At 38.6% G+C, this 22,573-nt stretch overlaps 1 pseudogene; it reads right to left on the bottom strand.

The window, feature by feature from the left end:
- Nucleotides 1–7,485: 7,485 nt before the first annotated feature.
- Nucleotides 7,486–8,335, bottom strand: LOC111540419 (annotated as a pseudogene).
- Between the last annotated feature and the right edge of the window lie 14,238 nt (nucleotides 8,336–22,573).

The raw sequence follows: 22,573 nt of genomic DNA, 5'->3' as shown, positions 1-22,573 counted from the left end.
GTTGTTTTCAGGGACAATTTCTGTTGATATATTTTTTCTTTGAATGGGCCATATGTTCCTGTTTCTTTGCACGACTTGTTATTTTTTGTTGAAAACTAGACATATGAATCTAATAGTTTGGTAATTCTGGAAATTACAGTCTCCTACTTCACCATTCTTGGTGTGTGTGTGTGTGTGTGTGTGTGTGTGTGTGTGTGTGTACGCTGTTATAGACTGTCTCTGTACTGAGGATAAGCCTGAGGTGCACATTTAAAGTTTTCTAGGTCTTCTGTGACCCCGTGCCTTTTCCCCTGGGCATGTGTGGTGATCTCCTAATTTCTCCCAGATATCTGGTACTAGAGGTACACTGGGGAGATTCTAAACTATTCAATTCTGCCTACAGTATGCATGGCAGAAATTACTAATTGATTTTGGCTGTCTTTGATAGAGAACCCCAAAATGGCTTTAGCATTATTTCCAACACAATACTAGATTATTACCAAACCCACCAAAGTTTTTATTCTAACCTTGATGTTTTTTAAATAAAACACTCCAAAGTATTTGAGTCATTTAAAAGCACAAAGCAGACACTGTAGTACAATAGATGCTATTCCTTCTACTTCCTCCCATACAAGTTTTCTCTTTAGCTTTTTTTTCTTTTTTTTTTTCCTTTTGTGTTTCCGTAGATGCTACTAACATTGAGGTGACTACAATTTGTAATGATAAGCAGAAGAATTTTAAATTTCTTGCTCCAACATGAGAATCTACTCACTCCAGCTACTTGCTTGGTAGATGGTAGTAAGGTTGCTATTTAATAGCTTTTCCTGAATCCCTATATATTGAGAGCGTGTAATAGTCAACTCAAATTATTGCTTTATAAATCTGTTGTTCTCTATACCTAGAGATGAAATATCCTTTTTTTTATATGTTAGCTTAATGTAATGCTGTGTTTCTGTAGCAATTATTTGTATGGAATTACCTGACAATTTCACTTTACCTTCCTTCAATGTAGACAGAAAAGATTATACCATCATTTCACAGGATCTCTTTGATTTGTCACACTGGGCATTAGGAACTACTTTTGGAAAAAACAGCAATGAAGCAAAATTGTTTCTCTTTTCAATAGAAAAATTCTGTTTAAGGAAATAAAAGTATTTTCCTTATGATAATGGATGAAAAAATATACCTGTCTCACTGCTGGTAAACTCTTCCAAGATTAGAAGGTGTCTCTTTTCAATGTGACTGGGGCATATGAATAGAAGATGTGGAAGCCATTGCTATTGGCAGGGGAAACCAAAGATTTGGCATTACAGGTTTTCCTACATTTCACAATAATTTCAGTGGCTGGGGAGTAGTTCCTGGGAACTTAGCCTCTACTCTAGGAAAAGGTATGGGTGAAGATGCTGGTGGGGGGTGGGGTGGGGGCGGCTACTTTCCATTGTAGCTACTTGGAGGAGAGAGGGACATCTGGCAAATTCCTGCTAAATGCCAGGAGCTTTACAGCCATTATTTTTCTTGGTCTTTTCAATAATTTCACAGAAAGTATTATTTTTTCCAGATGACAAAACTGAGGCTCAGAAAGATTAAGCAATTGTTCCAACTGCCCATAGTTAAACAGAGGTTGTATTTTAATTAAAATTAGGTCTGAATCATAGCTCAACATCCCTTCAGTTTAACTAAAATTTTGCATGAATCTTTTAATCTTTCATTGATAACCATCTCCAAATGACTACTCCTGACTAATCTTGGATTAGCATAGTACTGCTACATTGCTTTCTCATTTATTCTCATAGCCTGACTACAGATTGCAATGCCAAGTACTCTTTTCCCACTCTCGACAATCCATTCATCTCCTGTGAGTCCGGATTTAGTGGCATCTAATGTCTTGAGAGCTTGGCGGGGTCAAGCAGAGGTCTGCCTTTCAATTGTCTTAAGCCAGGGTGGCAAAGAAAGAGACCTGATGCCAGGCCATACTCTCCAGTCTCTCTCAGCATGTCCCACGACTTTTTCTAATGTCCACCACTGTCTTTCCCTTCTAGAAAAGAGAAAGATGATGCAAGCATCTATATGGAAAACCTAAGGCATTGGGGGTTTGCTGGGAGTCTGAGGCAAGAGGACTGAGATACCCTCAATAAAGGGTAACAAGACATGACTCCTGAGGGGAGTGGAAAAGCCAGTGTTTATTCTGGCTGCCTTCAATTCAGTCATTGCATTCCACGTCTCTCTAAGGCCTTCCTAAGGTCCCAAATATGGGCCAATGCAGTATGAATCATCTATATAGCACTAAATATTTCCTTTACCCAGGATGGGGCAAAGAGGAACTTTATATAAACGAAGGTCAAGGGGAAGTGGTAACAGTTAACAAATGGCAGCTAAGTTACTTTCTGATGACTGCCCAAGGTCTCTCCAAGCCCCATTTCTGCAAAGCATGTTGTTGTAATCAGCCTTCTTGGATTAATGCTCAGAGGCAGTAAACAAAACACAAAATAAAAAAATAAAAAAAATGACAAGCAGCTGGCTAGTACCATCTAGTGGTAGCAAAGGAGCAATAACTTTGAAAATGACCGTTTTAAAAATGGGAAAGGGGAGACTGAAACCATCCATTCCTTTCTGGGGCCATGAATGGTTTACCATGAAGGTGTAGAGCTTCACTTTTCTCCATGGGAGCTGGAGAGTGGCTCAATGCCAGGGTGCTTTTCAGAGAGAAGACAGCAGAGAGAGATTGAGCTGCATTTCAAGATGAGCTTATTTCAATGCCTGAGAGATGGGCACACAGAACTGCACACATAGCTCATTTTCTGTGTGGTTGTCTCTTGTGGGAGGGAATGGTGCTGCGGATCTCTGGGAGAGCTTGGGGTTTCCTGAAAACCAGCTACTTAGTTTATTGCCATTCAAAATCCAAGTCCTGGATGAAACTCTGGCTGTGGCCATTGGTTTTGGAGACCTTGTTGTTTGTGACACCTGCCTCCTTGTATCCTAGGCAGAGTTTCATAAGAGCAGCAAATGCTTGCATGACATTTCTCCAAAGGGTTTTAGCTGATGCAGCTGCATTCCACTGAGCAAATAATCATCATTGCTATGATTTATTCAGTACCTACTGTGTGCCAGGTACTGTGGTGAGTCTTTTAGCTGCATTGGCTAATATGAGTCTCAAAACCATTTTGAGGCAGGTATTCTTGGTCTTATTTACATAAAAGAGAAGTGATGCTCAGAGAACTCACATGACTTGCCCAAGATCATAGAGGTCATGGAGGTGGTGCTGGGAGTCACTTGCACAGCAAGGTACCTGACAGCCACTGTGGAGGATGAGCTCACAGCCTCAGCACCATCCCTATCCTCAGAAAGCTTATGATATTTTTAGGAAGGTAGGACATGCACAAAAATAGAAATATACCATGAGGGCCTGTGCAAGATGGTTCTGTTTCTGGAGACTGCTGACAAGGCTATTGAGTCTAAGAGACAGGCTGAGATGTCAATTCCCCTATCCCCATATGAATAGGCAGCCAAGCCACCCAGAAACATTCGCAATCTCCCTTTCCTCATTGAATGACGTTTAAATGTGCCTGACTTGTTGATCATCAATAAGGTGGCCCTTGCTGGAATAAGAAAATGCTGTGATGAAGAAGATGAATCTGGTGCCAGGACAAGGTGGTCTAGAGTAAAGATTCTGGGGTCAGGGAGAGTCATTAGGAGGAAGTTGTGAGTCACTCAGGTGTCAGGAGATGCACTGAAATGAAGAGACAGCTGTGGGAATGGAGAGGACGAGTTGACAGGCCAGACACTGTAAAAGAACCAGAGACAGTAATTGGGCTGTGTTCCTTGAGAGATGAGGAACAAATATGACCTGGTGAGAAGGAGAAAAAGCTGTGTGGGTGCTTCTGGGTGTGTGTGACAGTATGTGTGTGAGTGCAGATGTGTGTATGATTGTGTGTGTGGGTGTGGATATGTGTGAATATGTGTATGTGTGTGTGTGTGTGAACATATGAGTATGTGAGTATGTGTGTGTGTGTGAGAACGTATGTGTATGTGAGTATGTGTGTGTATGTGTGGGCATAAATGTGTATATGTGTATGTTAGTGTGTATGGATGTAAATGTGTGTGTGTGTGAATAAGGGTGTGTATGTGAGTGTGTGGGTGGGTGGGAATGTGTGACTGAATTTGTGTGTGTGTGAACGTGAATGTGTGTGAGTGTGTGTGTGTGTGAGAGCATGTGTGTGTGTGTGTGTGTGTGTATGGAGGTCTAGCAGGAGAATGTTGTACCTGGTCTCTGAGTTGTTTGTAGAAATGGGACACAGCTTCTCTTCTCTAACCCATATTGTTTGAGCAGATTGAGCTCTCTAAAGAGATGTTTATATAAAACTAAAACAAAAGGTGTCTCTTTATTGGATGTGGTGGACAAGAAAACAAAAATTGGAGCCAACATCCTACTTTCCTTATTATGTTCCTTTGACTTCAAGGTAAGATGGCCTCAGTCAAGGCATTCCCCTCTCTAGACTGAAGGGGCTGGTGGTGGACATGGTTCGAATGACCCACCCTGAAAATGACTTGAAAGTTACAAGGGCGGAGCTCCAGCTGAAGGGCAAAGAGGAGACAGGTCATCTGTAAGGCTTCCACTTTGTGACCCGGGTTGAATCTCCTTACAGTATGCACTGCACACACATTCACATATATACAAATACACACATGCACATTCAAACAAAAGCACACAAATTCGCACCTGTACATACACACGTGCAAATATGTAAACACATATGTACACATGGAAACACAAAAACAGACACACACAAATACACACCTATGCAAACACAGGTGCATAAGCACACACATACATGCACACATACCCACACAAATATACACACACATACACACACACACACACACGTACACACACAACACAGCAGTGCTTACTCAGAGGGAATTACAGCAGAAGGAGCAGGAGGTGTTTACTTCTCACTTGATACACAAAACCCAGGCAGAGAAAAACATGTACTTATTATTAGCTCAACTTATAAAATCTTGCTTGGGGGTGCAAAATGTAGTAATACAAGGAAGTAGAACTATCTTATGGCCAGGGTTTTCTGACCACAATGTCAATTAATTTATACAGACCCATACATCCTATATTAAGTGTAACTTTCATTCCCTCTTTCCCATGGTGAATAACACAAAACTTTTAGAAAACTCTTCAGACAAGCAATAGAATAAATTCATTGTTGTGCATGTTGGGTATGAGATGATGGCGGAACATCCTAGGTTTCAAATGATCCCTAAGGAGCAGGTTGGAGTGGAGCTTGGGTGAGAATCAGGGCTGGAAATATGAATGTGGAAATGAGCAGCATAGAAGCACATTTTTATTAGGAATTGGAAGAGCTCACACATGATTCAGAGAAACAGCACCGCCGGGAATGTTGGCTAATATTATTAGGTAAATATCACTCAAAGAATGTCAGCATTTAATGAAGACCCCCTGAATGTACTTTTATTAAATTGTAAATGATATGCTCAAAGGGTTCTGAATTTGTTGACGTAAGTTTACTTTTTTCAGTCACATGAAATTAGGTTCTCCCTCATTTGTGAACCACTCCCTTAGAGAAGAGCTATGTTGATATGACCCCGAACTACCAAGTCATAATTAATTTGGGGCTTGCAATAGGCCCAGCAAGTGATATCAATTGCTCTAGAATTGAATTATGAGTAGAAATCAAGCATAGGCAAGTGAGGAGAGAGAGGAATATGGAGACAGGAGGAAGAGAAACTTATTATTATGCTGTGGCCATTGTCATTATGCTGTGAAGGTATAACATAATTTGGAATCATTAATAGTTATATGAATCCCTTCTGAACTCTTGGGTTCTGAGGAAAGTTTTGCGCTGGCAAAATAGTTGCCATATATGCCTGACTATAAGGTGAGTTTATAATTTTTTCTTAAACAATTATCACTTAGAGAAGAGGGACTTTGATATTACATAGTATGGGCTTTATTATTAATACTTAATTTTGAATAATAAAGATATATTTGGGAAAGACACATTTGCCTGAAAATACCTTAAGCAATGCTAATTTTGAAAACTTTTTAAGGTCAGCCAATAAAAATTTTTAAGACAAAAATTTAACACAGTTTAAATTATTGTAAGCACAATTTAAAGTATAATGTTTCACATGTACCCCTGTGTATATGATCATGCAATTTCAAATGTTGAATATAAGGAAGGCTTAAAGTTTCAAAGATTACTCTTAGGAGGAATACAGTCAATGATAATGTAGAGGCTGAAAATAAATACCTCTCAGATAAACAAAACAATTTTCTAAAAAAAAATACACAAATTGACTTCTTGTGGCTTGAGATAAGATATTCATTGACGGCCTCCACACATATGGAAAAGAACCATCTCTCAATCAGTTTAGACTGTAAGAAAGACATGGGCCCTGGAACCTGTTAGAAAAGTGAGTCAAGCAATGGTGAAAGCAATAAAGACAAGATGCGAATGAGGCATTCGAATAAAATTGTTTCAAATGCAATGTTGCTAAATTAATATAAACTTGCTCTTGTAAGTCTGTATGTGAAACTAAATGAATAAATTAGATAGTAGTAGAATTTGCCTATTTGTTTTTTCCCTGTTTATTTACATTGAATTAATAAAGACAATAGGAGGATGAGGTTTCAGTATTCTATTCAAACTTTATTTTAAGTGATGTTAATTACAGTATTTGAAGGGAAGGTTCTAATTCCGCACAAAATGGAAGAATCTAAAATGTATTCATTAAACTGCTAAAAAATAGAGTGGTGAGAATACAACAGAAGTCCAATTTAGATTCTGAGTGTTGTCACCATGTTATTACAATCACACAGCCTCTTCCAAACTTATAACTGGAGCTCCTGGAGGCTACGTCATACTCTGGTCAAAGAACCAAAAACCACAGTGTAAAACTGAATTAAGTCCTGAATTATTGGCTTCATCACATGCACCCTCTTCCACCTCAAAATGTCACAAAAGAAACAGTTACCACACCCTGCAGACCTTTTGGTGTAAAAGAGGTGTTGATGAACTGGAGTAGAAACAGGTCATGAAGAGCCATCTTAAAAAGTCCCTTTCAGGTGAGTTTGTAACACTATCTAACAAGGAGCCTCTCATCAAGTAGGGTCAGGCAACCACGGTTCATTTCTCTGGAAGTAACAATTTCATTCATTTACTCAATATGCATTTGCAAAGTGCCTACATATCATCAGGTTCCAATTGCAGTTATTTCTAGGTAAAAAAGAAACGTGGCATCTCTAGAGGGGCCACCTAGCTCCCCAAGTCAACAGCTGAAAGGCCCTTTTGTGGAATTGGGTTTCTTCTGTACTTCTGAAAGGGTAACACCTTAAAGCTGAATTGTCTTTAAAACCTGGAGGTCTGATATAATATTTAGCAATATTTGCATCCCAGATATACAACATTGAAAGATAAACTAAATTCTGAAGGAAGCAATGCTTCAAAATACTTTAAATGATTGTACAGTATTCATTTAGGCTTGAAATTCTAGTCCTAGACTGAGCTTGTGACCACTGACATTGACGTTCTTGCCATCCAGGAGAGCTGACAGTGTCAGTTTGATACCTAGCTTTAGGGTCCTGAGTGTGTCCTACACCTATCAGTTTGGATGTGTTTACTTTACCTGCCAAGCAGTCTTCAGAGTCAATCTGATACCTGGCTGCTATTCTGAAATGAGTATTACTGTTTCCTGCTGTCCAGGAGAGATTGACTGCACTCTCCAATTTCTTGTTCACTTTCTGGTAAATGGAGCCACCGAACTTTTGTCCTATCATTCACATGTGTGAAGCTGGAATTCATCAGTCTTGTAGCCAACCGCAAAGTTACTCCGGGTTACTCCGGACTTTGCAGTCTCAAAATTCATTTGGTTGCCAGCCAGCCAACCTTCCTAACCCGGCACCAGCGTGCCCCAGATTAAAGGCCCAATGATGTCCAAATCCATGTTGCAGCCAGGCTGATGGGCTCCCGATTGTACCCTGTCTTGATTTTAGCACGTTTTCCCCCCAGTGTTAGGTAAGAAGGATGAATGGAAGGTCAGCTTCAGTCCACATGCGAGCTGATCTTCCGTGGCAGTCTTGGCGCCTCATATGTTGTCAGTGTTCCATTTCCCCATAAATGCCAGGCCGCACTCAAGGCTTCTGTACTTGGTTTCCAGGCTGCCCATCACTTTGGTGGTCTCAGTCTTGGCTGAACCCGAACTTGTAAATTCCAATCCATTCTCAGATTTTGTTTTTAAATCAAGTTTATCATGTCAAGTCCATAGCTTCGGTGAAGGGATCCCTGGCAGATTTGCCAAGGTTGGCATGTGTGAGTGGCACAGCCATCCTCTGCTCGGAGGTGGTGATGATGGCCTCCAGCAGCCATGGCGGGAACGTACGGATATTTGCCTATTTGTATTAAGAATGTTTATATTTCAATAGGCCAAAATCATTTTGGGGAATGAGAGAGAAGAAGGTTAAAAATTTCATTTGAAACCTGGAGAAAGGCTGCTTTTTGTCATCTCCCCATTCCAAAAAATGAGAAGGCCACATCTCATCACTGGGTAATCTTTACAAGCGACCAGTTGCTTTGTGTGCACATAGGAGCCTGGCATCAAAGAAGGATGTAATGCAGGGAGGAATTTGCTCTGGCACAGTCTCTAGCCTCTCCTTCACCGGAGTCAAAGAGATACTGGCTTCGGCGATTTGTATTTCAGCCTAGGTCCGTTCTAGGTGGTATGAACATGCAGTATTTCTCAAACTTCTCCGAAGCTGGACCCACCTTGGCAAAAGAGCATGCAGACTGACGCCTGAACGTCATAGAATGTCTCTGATTTAACATTAAAAACTTACGCAAATTTTATATATTTTTGCATCTCTAGATGTCATGGCATAGGACCATGTGTTCCCCCATAGTGACTGATACTCCCAGTTGAAAAGTATGGTACAGGCCTGGGCTTTGGAGTCTGAAAGATATAGTGGCCTTGCTGCCTATAACAAGTTGACCTTGGGTTTGTAATGTAAACACTGTGAGCTTTGATTTTCTTTTCTTTTTCTTTTTTTTTTCTTGAGACAGGGTCGCAATTTGTCACCCAGGCTGGAGTGCCATGGTGCAGCGGCACGATCTCAGTTCACTGCAGCCTTGACCTCTCGGGCTCAAGTGATCTTCTTACCTCAGCCCCCTACAAGTATCTGGGACTGTAGTCATGTGCCACCATATCCAGCTAATTTTTGTTTTTTTTTTTTTTGTAGAGATTGGGTTTTGCCATGTTGCCCAGCTGGTCTTGAACCCCTGAGCTCAAGTGATCCATCCACCTTGACCTCCCAAAGTGTTAGAATTACAGCCGTAAGCCACCACGCTGGGCCATGAGCTTTGGTTTTCTTACCTATCCAATGCAGACACACCTTGGAGGGTTGTAATGGGGATTAAAAGAGATGCCTGGTATAATAAGTGTAACAAATGTTGGCTCCTCCTTAAGCACCACACTATGCTCAGAGACATAGCAGCTTGGAGAGACTTATCCAGAAGTTTAGACTTGTCCACTGTCAAGCCTGGAGTGGCTTAGATCCCAACGCCACATTGATTCTTGTAGAGATTTAGCATGGAGCTCACCCAACACATGTCTGGGGTTAATCTAGACCTCACTTTCTAGATTGGGGTCCTTGGAATTTGGGAGTGGAGGAGACTTAGAAGATGACTTACTTTTTTAGAAAAGAATGAGGCAGTTACTGCCAGAAGCAAGTATTCCCTTGTTCTTCTTGAACTCCCTCTTCTCTCATTTTGTTTCTAGGCCTCTTCAGTCCTTTTATGGAGCCTTTATTCCATTGAAAGTCTTCTTGTAGACAACAGAGTCCTGTTAATAGTCAAATTTAATTGTTTCTTCTTAATCCCCATCCTATTTAATCTATTTGTCCAGTTTGATGCTATGAGCCTTTCAGTTTTATAATGTTTCTCCTTTGGTTTCCCTAGAACTCCTCTAACAGGTTTAGGTTGCCTCTATCCTCCCTCGTTGCATTCCATGCCTTTTTCCATTCAGCTTTTAAATGCCTTTATTTTGTCCTTAGCCTTTCGTATTTGGATTCCTTTGTATATTTACCTGGGCTCATCTGTTCTTACGACTTCAATATCATTCTCTGGTTTTTCTCCCTCCGATTCATGCTCTGCACACCATTGTGCTTTTATTTTAAAGTAGCTTAATGGAATTGCTGGAGTACAAGCATTTCAGAGAATGATTGGGGTGTGCCTTGAGAACTAGACAGGAACAAAATCACAGATACCTTATACCCACGTTACTGGATCAATCTTGATAGAATAGTTATGCTAGTATAAAAACAACTTCACAAACTCATTGGCTTCATACAACAAGAACTAGCTCACAGCAACATCTTCCACAAATAGCTGGGGGGTTCTGCTTTTTGTCATCCTGACTGAGGAATCCAGACTGATGAAATAGATTTGATCTGAAACATTGCCTGTTGCCAAACCAGACAGAAGGTGATGGAAGACAGAATTGCATATTGGCTCTTAAAACTTCTGCCTAGAAATCACTTGTACTACATCTGAAAGTGTGTCATTGGCTAAATCATGTCATACATCCATATCCAATTTCAAGAGGGCAGAACACTGTCCTCCTTCCATGTACTTAGAGGAGTGCTGGAAATATGTGGTGAATAGCCCTGATGACTACCCAGTTCTATCACACAACACGTAGTTAATTTAGTTTCCCTTTGACATGCAAAAAAAAATTTACCTCTTTCCTAAGGGATTATAACCCCAAATTTTAACCAATTGACTGTATCCTACTTCAAGTCCAGGATCTCTTAGTGATGCCTTTGGTCACCTTGGTCTTGACATGTACCCTGTTATTACAGAGACTTAGACATTCATAAGGTAAGTTGTTTGTTTCTCCTTACACCCTTTATAACAGTATACCAAGGTCAGGATGGCCCCAGTAGACATTCAGATGAAGGAAAAATGCAAGATACATTCATCACTGGTATGCAGCAAGGGCAAAGATGTTGCAATGGCTCTCTACCCTTGGAACAAGGCATGCTATACAGTCATCCCTCAATATCTGTGGGAGATTCGTTTCAAGACACCCTGCAAATACCAAAATCCGTGGATGGTCAAGTCCCTTATATAAATGGTATAGTATTTGCATATAACCTATGCACATCTTCCTGTACAATTGTTATATTGCATTGTTTTACAAGTTTGTATTTTTTATTGTGGTGGTGTTATGTTTATCACTTCCCCCCCCCCCAAATATATTCCATCTGAGGTTGGTTGAATTTGAGATGCAGAACCTGTGGATATGCAGGGACAACTGTATATGATTAGGTTTCAGATTCTGTTCCCTGGGAAGTGCTCTTCAGTCTGTTGTTTTCTGTAGCTCTTGGCTCCACCTCCTGTGAGATTTTCTTCCTTTCATTATCCTCCTTGGGTATTGCTAGAATATGCCTTCAGCAGGTGCTGTAATGTTTTCTCAGTCTACTTCTTGCCTGTTGATGTTCAAGGGCCTATTTTCAGTTCCAAACACTCAAAAAATGTCTTTTAGTGCAGGTTGATAATTATTTTGCTGTATGACTCTCAAACACTGAGATTCTTATCTGTTCAATTACAGTCAGTTTCATATGCCAATAACCATACTAGCAGTCCTCAAGACTCAGGAGTCTTAATTTTCATATTAGCTATAATTTTTTACTTTCTTGCTGTCACTAGCTACCACTCCCTCCTATCTTTGAATTAATTTTTGCTGCCTGGGCCTGTCAGACATGGGTGGAAAAATCACCTTTAGATTCTTTTCCCTGAGCTGTCTTAACCAACTTAAAAGACTTACTGGACACTACAACTTAATTTGATATTTACTCTGGGTACCCTAATTTATCCAGGGATTTTTAAAATGGATCTCATGACAAATCCTTAATTTGTTCCTAGATGAAACATTCAGTTTCAATGGGTCATCTTTGCCCAAAGTCCTACTCATTTTCTTCTGTATGAGTTTGAGAAGCAGTTGCCTTTTTAATGCCAAATTCTCGAATTTCTGGGCCCTCTCCATGTTTTTTACATTATACTTACAAACGAGCCACTACTTTTTTGAGCTCATTTCTTTCTCAGAGAACTATTTTTAGCATAGTCAACTGGAGCTGACACATACTACTTAATGTTTTTCAATCTCTTCTCAATCTTGCTACCTGTTCATTATGTTTGTAATCTTCCTAAAAAGTTCATTTAGGCCAGATTTTTCCAACTGCTTTTCTATTGCATAGCATGAGTTACCATTTTTGTAACCTCCAGTATCAGTTTTCTCACCGCTGTCATCCAGCCCCTCAACTAATACACATAACTAATTTTCTTTGTTATGAAGTTACCCAATTTCTGGTAATAATATCTGTATCAATCAGATAAGCAAGGTTATGCTGAGATTAAAAAGCAAACAAACAGAAAACTCTGTGGCTTAACACAACATAAGTTTATTGTTCCCTCAAAGTTTATTATAGACCTGCACAAGGCTCTAATACAGGTGGGTAACAGGCAGAGGTTGGAACAGTTTGGAGGGCTCAGAAGAAGACAGGAAGATGTGGGAAAATTTGGAACTTCTAGAGACTTGTTGAATGGTTTTGACCAAAATGCTGATAGTGATATGGACAATGAAGTCCAGGCTGAGGTAGTCTCAGATGAAGTTGAGGAACTTACTGGGAACTGGAATAAAGGTCACTTTTTCTATGCTTTAGCAAAGAGACTGGCAGCATTTTACCCCTGCCCTAGAGATCTGTGGAACTTTGAACTTGAGAAAGATGATCTGAAGTTGAAACTTATGTTTAAAAGGGAAGCAGAACATAAAAGTTTGGAAAATTTGCAGCCTGACCATGTAGTAAGACAGAAAAATCCATTTTCTGGGGAGAAATTCAAGTCAAATTTGCATAGGTAATGAAGAGTCTAATGTTAATTGCCTAGACAATGGGGAAAATATCTCCAGGGCATGTCAGAGATCTGGACGGTAGTCCCTACCATCACAGGCCTGGAGGCCTAGGAGGGAAAAATGGTTTCATGGGCTGAGCCCAGGACCCCACGACCCCACTGCTCTGTGCAACCTCAGGACTTTGTACGTGTATCCCAGCTACTCCATTCAACTCCAGTCATGGCTAAAAGGGGCCAAGGTACAGCTTGAACTGTTGCTTCAGAGAATGCAAGTCCCAAACCTTGGTGGCTTCCACATGGTGCACAGAAGTCAAGATTTGAGGTTTAAGAACCTCTGCCTAGATTTCAGAGGATGTATGGAAATGTCTGAATGCCCAGGTAGAAGTTTGCTGCAGAGGCAGAGCCCTCATAGAGAACCTCTGCTAGGGCAGTACAGGAGGGAAATGTGGGGTGGGAGAGAGTCCCCACTGAGGCAATGCCTAGTGGAACTGTGAAAAGAAGGCCACCATCCTCCAGATCCCAGAAGGATAGATTGACTAACAGCTTGCACTGTGCACCTGAAAAAGCCCCAGACACGCAACACCAGCCTGTGAAAGCAGCTGGGAGAGGGGCTATACACTGCAAAGCTACAGGGGCAGAGCTGCCCAAGACCATGGAAACCCACCTCTTGTATCAGCATGACCTGGATGTGAGACATAGAGTTAAAGGACATCATTTTGGAGTTTTAAGATTTAATGACTTCCCTGTTGGCACCTTTGTTTTGGCCAATTTCTCCCATTTGTGGTGGGAATATTTACCCAATGCCTGTACCCCCATTGTACCTTGGAAGTAACTAACTTGCTTTGGTTTTACAGGCTTATAAACAGAAGGGACTTGACTTGTCTTAAATGAGTCTTTTAACTTGGACTTTTAAGTTAATGCTGGAATGAGTTAAGACTTTGGGGGATTGTTGGGAAGGCATGATTGGTTTTGAAATGTATAAAGGACATGAGTGAGAGGGGCTAGGGCAAAATGATGTGGTTTGGCTCTATGTTCCTGCTAAAATCTCATCTCAAAATGTAATCCCCATCTTCCAGAGAAGGAAGTGATTGGATTATGGAGCAGTTTTCCCCATGCTATTCTCGTGATGGTGAGTGGATTATCACCAGATCTAATGGTTTTTTAAATGGTAGTTTTTCCTGCACTCTCATATGCTCTCCCACTGCCATGTAAGATATGCCTGTTTTCCTTTCCACTATGATTGTAAGTTTCCTGAAGCCTCTCAAGCCATGAGGAACTGAATTAATTAAACTTCTTTTCTTTATAAATCACTCAGTTTTGGGAAGTTCTTTATAGCAGTGTGAGAATGAACTAATACAATTACCTTTTTACTTTTAACTCCTTTACCTTTCCTTAGACTCTCCAAACTCCCCACTAGCATTTAGTAGATTAACTCATTTTCAAAGTTTAGTTCAGGTGTTATCTCCTTGAAGCAAAATAATTATGATAGCTCTCAGTAAGCATGTCTTATGTTCTAAATAGCTATGTATTTTTTTTTTTTTTTTAGATGGAGTCTCGCTGTGTCGCCCAGGCTGGAGTGCAGTAGTGCAATCTCGGCTCACTGCAACCTCTGCCTCCTGGGTTCAAGCAATTCTCCTGCCTCAGCCTTCTGAGTAGCTGGGATTACAGGTGCATGCCACAATGCCCAGCTAATTTTTGTATTTTTAGTAGACACAGGGTTTCACCATGTTGGTCAGGCTGGTCTTGAATGCCTGACCTCATGATCCACCTGCCTCAGCCTCCCAAAGTGCTGCGATTACAGGTGTGAGCCACCGCGCCTGGCCAGCTGTATATTATTTAATTTAGTTTACACAATAACTCCACAAAGTTAGTCTTAATATAATCATTATATATGAAAAAAGTGCATCTTTCATTTAAGCAACTGTCGTAAGTTCATACAATTAGTAAGTTGTTGGGTTAGAACTCAAGTCCAAGTGAGTTCAAAATTTGAAGCCTATGGTTTTAACCACCATTCTGCCTCACTCTAATGTGATTTACATGTCCTGTGTGTGACTCTTGCATCACACTTATAATGCACTGTGTTTGATTATTCTCTGCCCATCTTTCTCTCCAACTATAATCTTCTTGATTGCAGACACTATGTAATCAATGCCAAGCATGGAGCATGGCATTTCGAGACATTGAGCATATACTTGCTAATATTAAAATGTGATAAATTACTGAGTTAAATTAAGATTCTGTAACAAATTTTTACTTGGGTTTCTGCATTAGTTTTCTTTTGCAGTGAAAAGAATGATCACAAATTTAGTGATTTTAAAAAGCATGTATTTATTATCTCCTGGTTTCTGTGGCCGAGAAGTCAAGCACAGTTTAACTGAGTTCTCTGTTCAGAATGTCACAAAATTGCATTCATGGTGTCAGACTAGCTGTGTTTCTCTATTGAATTAGAGGTCTTCTAAGCTTAAGTAGCTGGAAGAATTCAGTTCCCTGTGGTTGTAGGGCCCAAGGCCCAATTTCTTGCTGTCTGTCAACTGGGTACCTCTCAGGTTCTAGAGGCTCCTGCACTTATTGTCCATATGGCCTGTTCATAGCTCTTACAATGTGGCAACTGGGTCCTGTAAAGCCAGCCAGAGAAGCCATTGCTTTAGTCTACTGAGATGAAGTCTTATATAAAGTAACATAATTATGGGGGTGACTATGCCATATTCTATTTGCTAGAAGCAAGTTGCAGGTTTCTCCTACATTCAAGGGGAGGGAATTATACAAGGACATGATTCATTGGGGGTTATTTTAGAATTCTGCCTCTCATAATTCCTTTTTCTCCTCTAAGTCTATTCATTTTTCTCTGCTGATGTTAGTGACAGAAAAATTTTCCTATATTTTTATCACTCGAACTGGTTCTTCCTTGCATAGTTTTTATCTTAGACCTTAACTGCTATTTGAATAACGTCCAGATTGCATTGATACATTAAAACTCTCCACGTTCCCTAACAATATGACATCACCACTGTTAATATTCCAATGTAAATTCATAATGCTGTCATATGTATGGTATATTGAAAATTATAACTGTGTAATTTTAAACAAAAACAGGTTCACTGCAATCCTATTTTACAACTTACTTCTTAATTCAATAATATATAATGAACATTCTAACACCATTAAATTTTCTTTTATAGCATAATTTGTAATTTCTGTGCAGTAGTGTATCATACAGATAACATGCAATTTATTTAATTGGTTTACTATTATTGAACATTTATACTATTGCCACTATTTTACTATTGTGAAACCTCTTTTATACACTCTCCCATAGTTATTTCTGCCTGTAATCATAATTATTTTTGGTAAGACTAATTCTTAAAAGTAAATTTTTGTGCATCAAAGAATATGTGCATTTTTAAGTTATTTGATTTACCAAATTGCACTCCAGAAATTTACAGTTTAGACAGCAGCGCCTAAGGAAACCCAACATGGAGAATTATGTGTGTGTACACGTGTGTGTTTTCTATTACTTTTCTAGCATATTGCTATTTTTCAATTTATATGACTAATACATGATTTTTAAACAGAGAATTGCTTTTCTAAATGCATCCTTCTGAGGTAGCCAGTGTTAACAATTTGCTGTAAAACCCCCCAAACCATCCTTATTGGATGTGTTTATATATTTCAATGTAATAGTTGAAAAATGGCATCTCACTGTTGCTTTAATTTGGTTTTCTGGACTTACTAGTGAGGCTAAACATGTATTTATCGGTCTTGGTAAATTTCACCTTTTGTTTGTTAGTTTTTGGTTCATTTCTTTTCAGTTGTTATTAACCATTATGGAGTCAACCATTCACAGCCCTTAGATGCTCCAGTTTCAGTATTGTTCGTAACTGTTATATTTCAGGTTGTTTCCCTTTGCTTCACAAAATCTCATTTTTGCACATTATTTCACAGCACAAATAACTTGAGTGTGAGGCATAAACACTTCTAATGTAGACCAAAGAACATTTCAAAAATATCTTTGGATTATAAAATATTTCAGTTCCCAAGTGATAGCTCATTTATTTCAAATAAAACTCATTGTCACATAATTCTAATCTATTGAAAGTATTTAAGATATACCCCAAGTTATTATTATAAGATTTGAACTATATTACAAAAAAATTATTAAAAATGTGTTCAAGGGCTGGGCGCGGTGGCTCAAGCCTGTAATCCCAGCACTTTGGGAGGCCGAGACGGGTGGATCACGAGGTCAGGAGATCGAGACCATCCTGGCGAACACGGTGAAACCCCGTCTCTACTAAAAATACAAAAAAAAAAACTAGCCGGGCGAGGTGGTGGGCGCCTGTAGTCCCAGCTACTCGGGAGGCTGAGGCAGGAGAATGGCATGAACCCGGGAGGCGGAGCTTGCAGTGAGCTGAGATCCGGCCACTGCACTCCAGCCTGGGCGACAGAGCGAGACTCCGTCTCAAAAAAAAAAGTGTTCAAAAGACAATATTACTTTTGTTCTTGTACATTATTTTCTCTCTTGGATATTTCATGCCTCTGTTATATTCTTGGTTTTAGTATTAAGCCTAAAAGAGTTCATATACTTCCTAAAATTGCCCAGATACAACACTAGGAGTAAAATGTGTGCTGTGAGAAGCTGACATATTTCCTATTAGCATAGTGACAAAGCTAATGTATGAAGGCATGCTGAATTTTCAGAGGGTAGATTTTCCTTTTGGATCTTTGATTTGTAAAACTCCAAAGTGCTTCTGTGAAGAGCATCAGATTTAGTGAAAGAGATGAAAGGTAACAGGCAGAGCTTAGTAGAGTTAGCTTTCAAAGCAGTTTTTGTTTTCCCTGGAAATGGGTTATGGAATCTAATTTTCAATTTTATAAATCTGTGTGGAAGACAAGGAAGTTAAGGAGTTGTCTGTTCTTTATTGATCATGCTATATCTTGCTTTAGCTGCATCAATCTGCACCAGGGTTTTCTTTCATTCTCTAGTTCTGTGTGTTGCATGCTGGATTACTTCAGCATAACTTTTTAATTATTTTTACAACTTAAAAAGAATACTAGGACTGCTGTTTACTGCTAAGAGAAATTGATTTCAAGTGTAAAAATGATAGGAGAGCTTATTATCAGTGACTAGGAGATATTCAAATTCAGCACAGAAAGAAATGGGATCACAGACCTCAGCGATGAAGACATGCAAGAAGAAAGCTGGGAGAACAAACTGTATTCAGTTTTGGAAATTAAGAAATCTTTTGAGCACAGCAAAAGAGGAAAATACTACTAAAGCCCATGAATGGAAGAGAGCAACTGAAATTTCAAAGAGATATGGTAAATGTAGCATGCAGGTAGAAATAGACTATGAGATTATTTTCAAGACTTGTCTGCATTCCCATAACATTTTATACTGAAAATAAAAGACCTTTAAAAATGCATATAGGGAAAAGAGAAAGAAAGTGTTGATGATGATGTTCCCCCAACAGTAACCTTCAATTGCAGGATAGGGTGTCTTCTTAGTAGTCACCTCTTTGCTTGTACTGCACTGCTTTACTCTTAGCAAGAACATTCTCTTCTCTCACAACTACAGCATTGCTTAGAAGTCACACTAGAAAATGATTTCAGTGTAAGTACAGCTGAGAAATGTAATTAGAATTTCTTTAAAACCTAATGGAAATTGGGCCACCCCTAAGAAAGCCATCACCCTGGAGAAAGAAGGAGGTAAAGTAAACATAGTTACAAAAGCAGACTAAAACCGAAGAGAGCCCAGCACTCCTGTATATCAGGCAGAGGAGAGATCTCCTTTCCCTCTGCATATGGGTGCCTTACTGTTGTGCTGTAGACCCCCCACTTCTCTACCAGCAAGGGGTGACTAATTTTATGAGCAGTGTTCATTTGAACATGTAACGTGTTATAGGTATGAAAAATACATCTCATCTTCTGATGGACATACTTTGGACTAATATTGAAATGTTTTAAAAATGTACTGCTTTATATTGTTTGTTTCCTGTCTAAGAAATCTTAGCCTACCCAAAGGTGGTGAAGATTTTCTCCTATTTACTTGTAGAATTTCATGGCTTTTGATTTCATGATGAGGCCTATAATCTGTACTTAATTAACTAATTTATGTATGGTATAAAATTAAAACATGATTTTTCCCCCAAATGAATATGTACTTGTTCCACTATCATTTGTTGGAAGTCTACTCCTCCCTCCTCCATGGAGTTACCTTGAAATCATTGTTAAAAATCTATTGACCATGGGCAAGCTCCAGTGCTCATTATTAGAACCACAAGTATTTTCCAATGCTTCCAATTGATTCAGCTTTACTGTGGTATCATTTATTTTGAAATAATATTTTTCAGGTTTAAAACTATAAAATGTTGACAAAAACAGAACCTATGTTACTTAAACAATCTGTTATCATAAATATGTGAGTCTATTTCTGGACCTAATTTTGTTTTATTGATATATATTCAATCTTATTTCATCACTACTAAAAATGTCTGCTGTTTGAATAACAAAGACAACATTAAGAAAATGAAAAGGCGAGCCACCAACAGAAAGAAAATATTCACAATACGCACATGTAACAAAGGACATATATCTCAAATGCATACGGAGTTCTGATAATCATAAGAAGAAAAGAATGCAACAAAAATGGGTAACAGATTTTAGTAGAAATGTCACAAGATATGCAAATGATTAATAAGCACATAAAAAGATGCTCAACATCATTAGTCATTAAAATAATACAAATGAGTACCAGAAAGAGATACCACTGCACATCCAGGAGAATGATGAAAGTGAAAAAGCGTGATAATGCCAAGTGCTGGTGAGGATGTATGTAGAGTTCTGAATAATGACTTCTATTAAATTTATCCTCAATTAACACTCAAAGTGTTCTGGACATTCTGGACACCAAAAATCTTTTCTTAATTAACCAATTTGTTGCAGTAAATACAAAGAGAAGATGTAAGAAATTTTACATAATAGATTATGATACTGCTATCTGTTAAAGATAAGTTTATGACATTTGAGCTTGGTAACTATGTTGCCCAGTGTTTACTTGAAAAAATATGGATATCCACAACTTAGGATGGTTCAACTTACAATTTATCAATGGTGCAACAGTGATACACATTCAATAGAAACTGTATTTTGAGTATCCACACAACCATTCTGTTTTCTACTTTTACTATAGTATTGAATAATTTACATAGTCAAGACTTTATTATAAAACAGACTCTGTGTTAGATGATTTTTCCCAGCTGTATGCTAATGTAAGTGTCTGGGCCATTGTCAAAGTAGGCTAGGTTAAACTATGATATCTGGTAGGTTAGGTGTATTAAATGCATTTTTGACATGGTATTTTCATGGGCTTATTGGGACCAATTCCCATCATAAGTCAAGAAGCATCTGTGCTTAATTATACTAACAGTCTGTATAACATATGAAATTGGTGACTAAAGCAGTGTTATGATGATGGCTCAGTGAATTTGAATACCATATATTTATCAGGATTTTAATCTTTTATACTATTGTTTCTATGGGGAAATTAGATGCTATTCTTTAGTGTTATTTAATTTCAGCAAAGGGTGCTATGACAAATTGATATTCACATGCAAAAGAATGATATCGGGTCCTTACCTCACACCACATATAAAAATTAACTCAAAAAGGATCAGACTTACATGTAGAAGGTAAAACCTTTAAAAGAAAACTTAGGGATAAATCTTTGTGACCTTAAATTTGTCAATGGTTTCTTCCATATGACAGAAAAAGCATGAATAATAAAACATAGATAAATTGGTGCATTAGGGTTCTCTCGAGAAAAAGAAAAAATAGGGGACATAGAAGGATATACAGAAAGAGAGCCACTATGAAGGATTGACTCATGCAGTTATGGAGGCTGAAAAGTCCCATGATCTGCCATCTATAAACTGGCAGCCTGGGAAAGCTGGTGGTCCAGTTCCAGTACACGTCCAAATACCTGAGAACCAGGCAGCCAATAGTGTAAGTCCCAGTCCTAGTTCAGAGTCCTGAGAACCAAGTGCACTGATATTCAAGGGCAGGAGAAGCAAGGAGAGCAAATTTTCCTTTCCTTTGTCTTCTTGTTCTATTCTGGCCCTCAATAGATTGGATGATTCCCACCTACATTGGTGAGGGCAAACTTATTTACTCAAAAGTTAATCTTTTATGAAAACATCTTCACAGACATACCCAGAAATAATACCAGTTATCTGGGCATCCCTTAACTCACTCAAGCTGACACATAAAAATCACCATCATAATTGGCTTTTATCAAAATTAAAAATGTTTCTGCTTCAAAGGGCACTATCCCGAAAGTTAAAAGACAACCCACAGAATGAAATAAAATATTTGAAATTTATATATCCAATAAGGAACATGTGTCTGGAATATATAAGGACTTCTGCAAGTCAATCATAAAAAGACCACCAAATTTAAAAATAGGCAAAAGATGCAAATAGGGATTTCTCAAAAGGTATAGAAATGACCAATGAGATCATTAAAAGGTTCAACATCATTTATCATTAGGAAAACACACATCAAAACCACAATGAGATACTGCTTCATACCCATTAGGATGGCTATAATCAAAAAGAGATGTAATAAGTAATATTGGCAAGGATATACAGAAATCAGAACCCTCATAAACTGCTGGTGGGGATTTAAAAAATGATGCAGTGACGTTGGAAAACATTCTGGCACTTCCTCAGAAAGTTAAACATAAAATAATGATTTGATCCAGCAATTCCATTCCTAGCTATATACCTGAGAGCAATAAAGACATATATCCACACAAACACTTGTACGCAAGTGCTCATAGCAGCATTATTTACAATAGCCAGGAGGTAGCCCAAATGTTCATGAACTGACAAAAACATAAACAAAATGTAAACGTGGTATATGCATAGAATAGAATATTATTCAGTCATTAAAAGAAAGGAGATTCTGTCACTTGCTACAACATAGATGAATCTTGACAATATTATGCTAAATGAAAGAAGTCAGGCATAGAGGACAGCATATTATATGACTCCATTTATGTGTAATGTTCAGAAAAGGCAAATCCATAGAGACATAAAGTAGATTAGTGGTTGTCTAGTGGTAGCTTAATGCTAGGGGAGGGAGCAGAGATGGATGTATTGGAGAGCGATTCACGGGACATGATTTTTTTGGTGGCGGGGTGGTGATGAAAATGTTCAAATTGGTTGTGTTGATGGCTACACAGTTTACTCATTTACACATGTACGTGAGTACATTTAGAGTACATGTGTAAAATTTAACAAAATTCACAGTACAGTTGTTCTCTGAATATATAAAAAACTATTGAATTTTATACATGAACCCTAAGTGAGTACATTTTTATGACAGCTTGATTGAGAGAATTTAGATACTGTAAAATGAACTCTTTTAGGGTACGTTTTATGGTATCTAAATACCACAAATATATAACCTAGATACCATAAAATGTACCCTAAATGAGTCTATTTTATGGTATCTATCTCAATAAAGCTGTTATAAAAATAATTTTATTTGTCTTATTTTGAATTATAATACTTTCTGGCAAGATAAGTCAGTATAAATACAAGGTTGATCTATAGCATTTGAAAAATGCAATAGCTTTGAGATGCTCACATATATTTTTTGAAATT

Source organism: Piliocolobus tephrosceles, chromosome X (genome assembly GCF_002776525.5).
Source record: "Piliocolobus tephrosceles isolate RC106 chromosome X, ASM277652v3, whole genome shotgun sequence".
Lineage (NCBI taxonomy): Eukaryota > Metazoa > Chordata > Mammalia > Primates > Cercopithecidae > Piliocolobus > Piliocolobus tephrosceles.
Note: the sequence above shows the minus strand (reverse complement) of the source record. Positions and strands in the feature narration are given on the sequence as shown.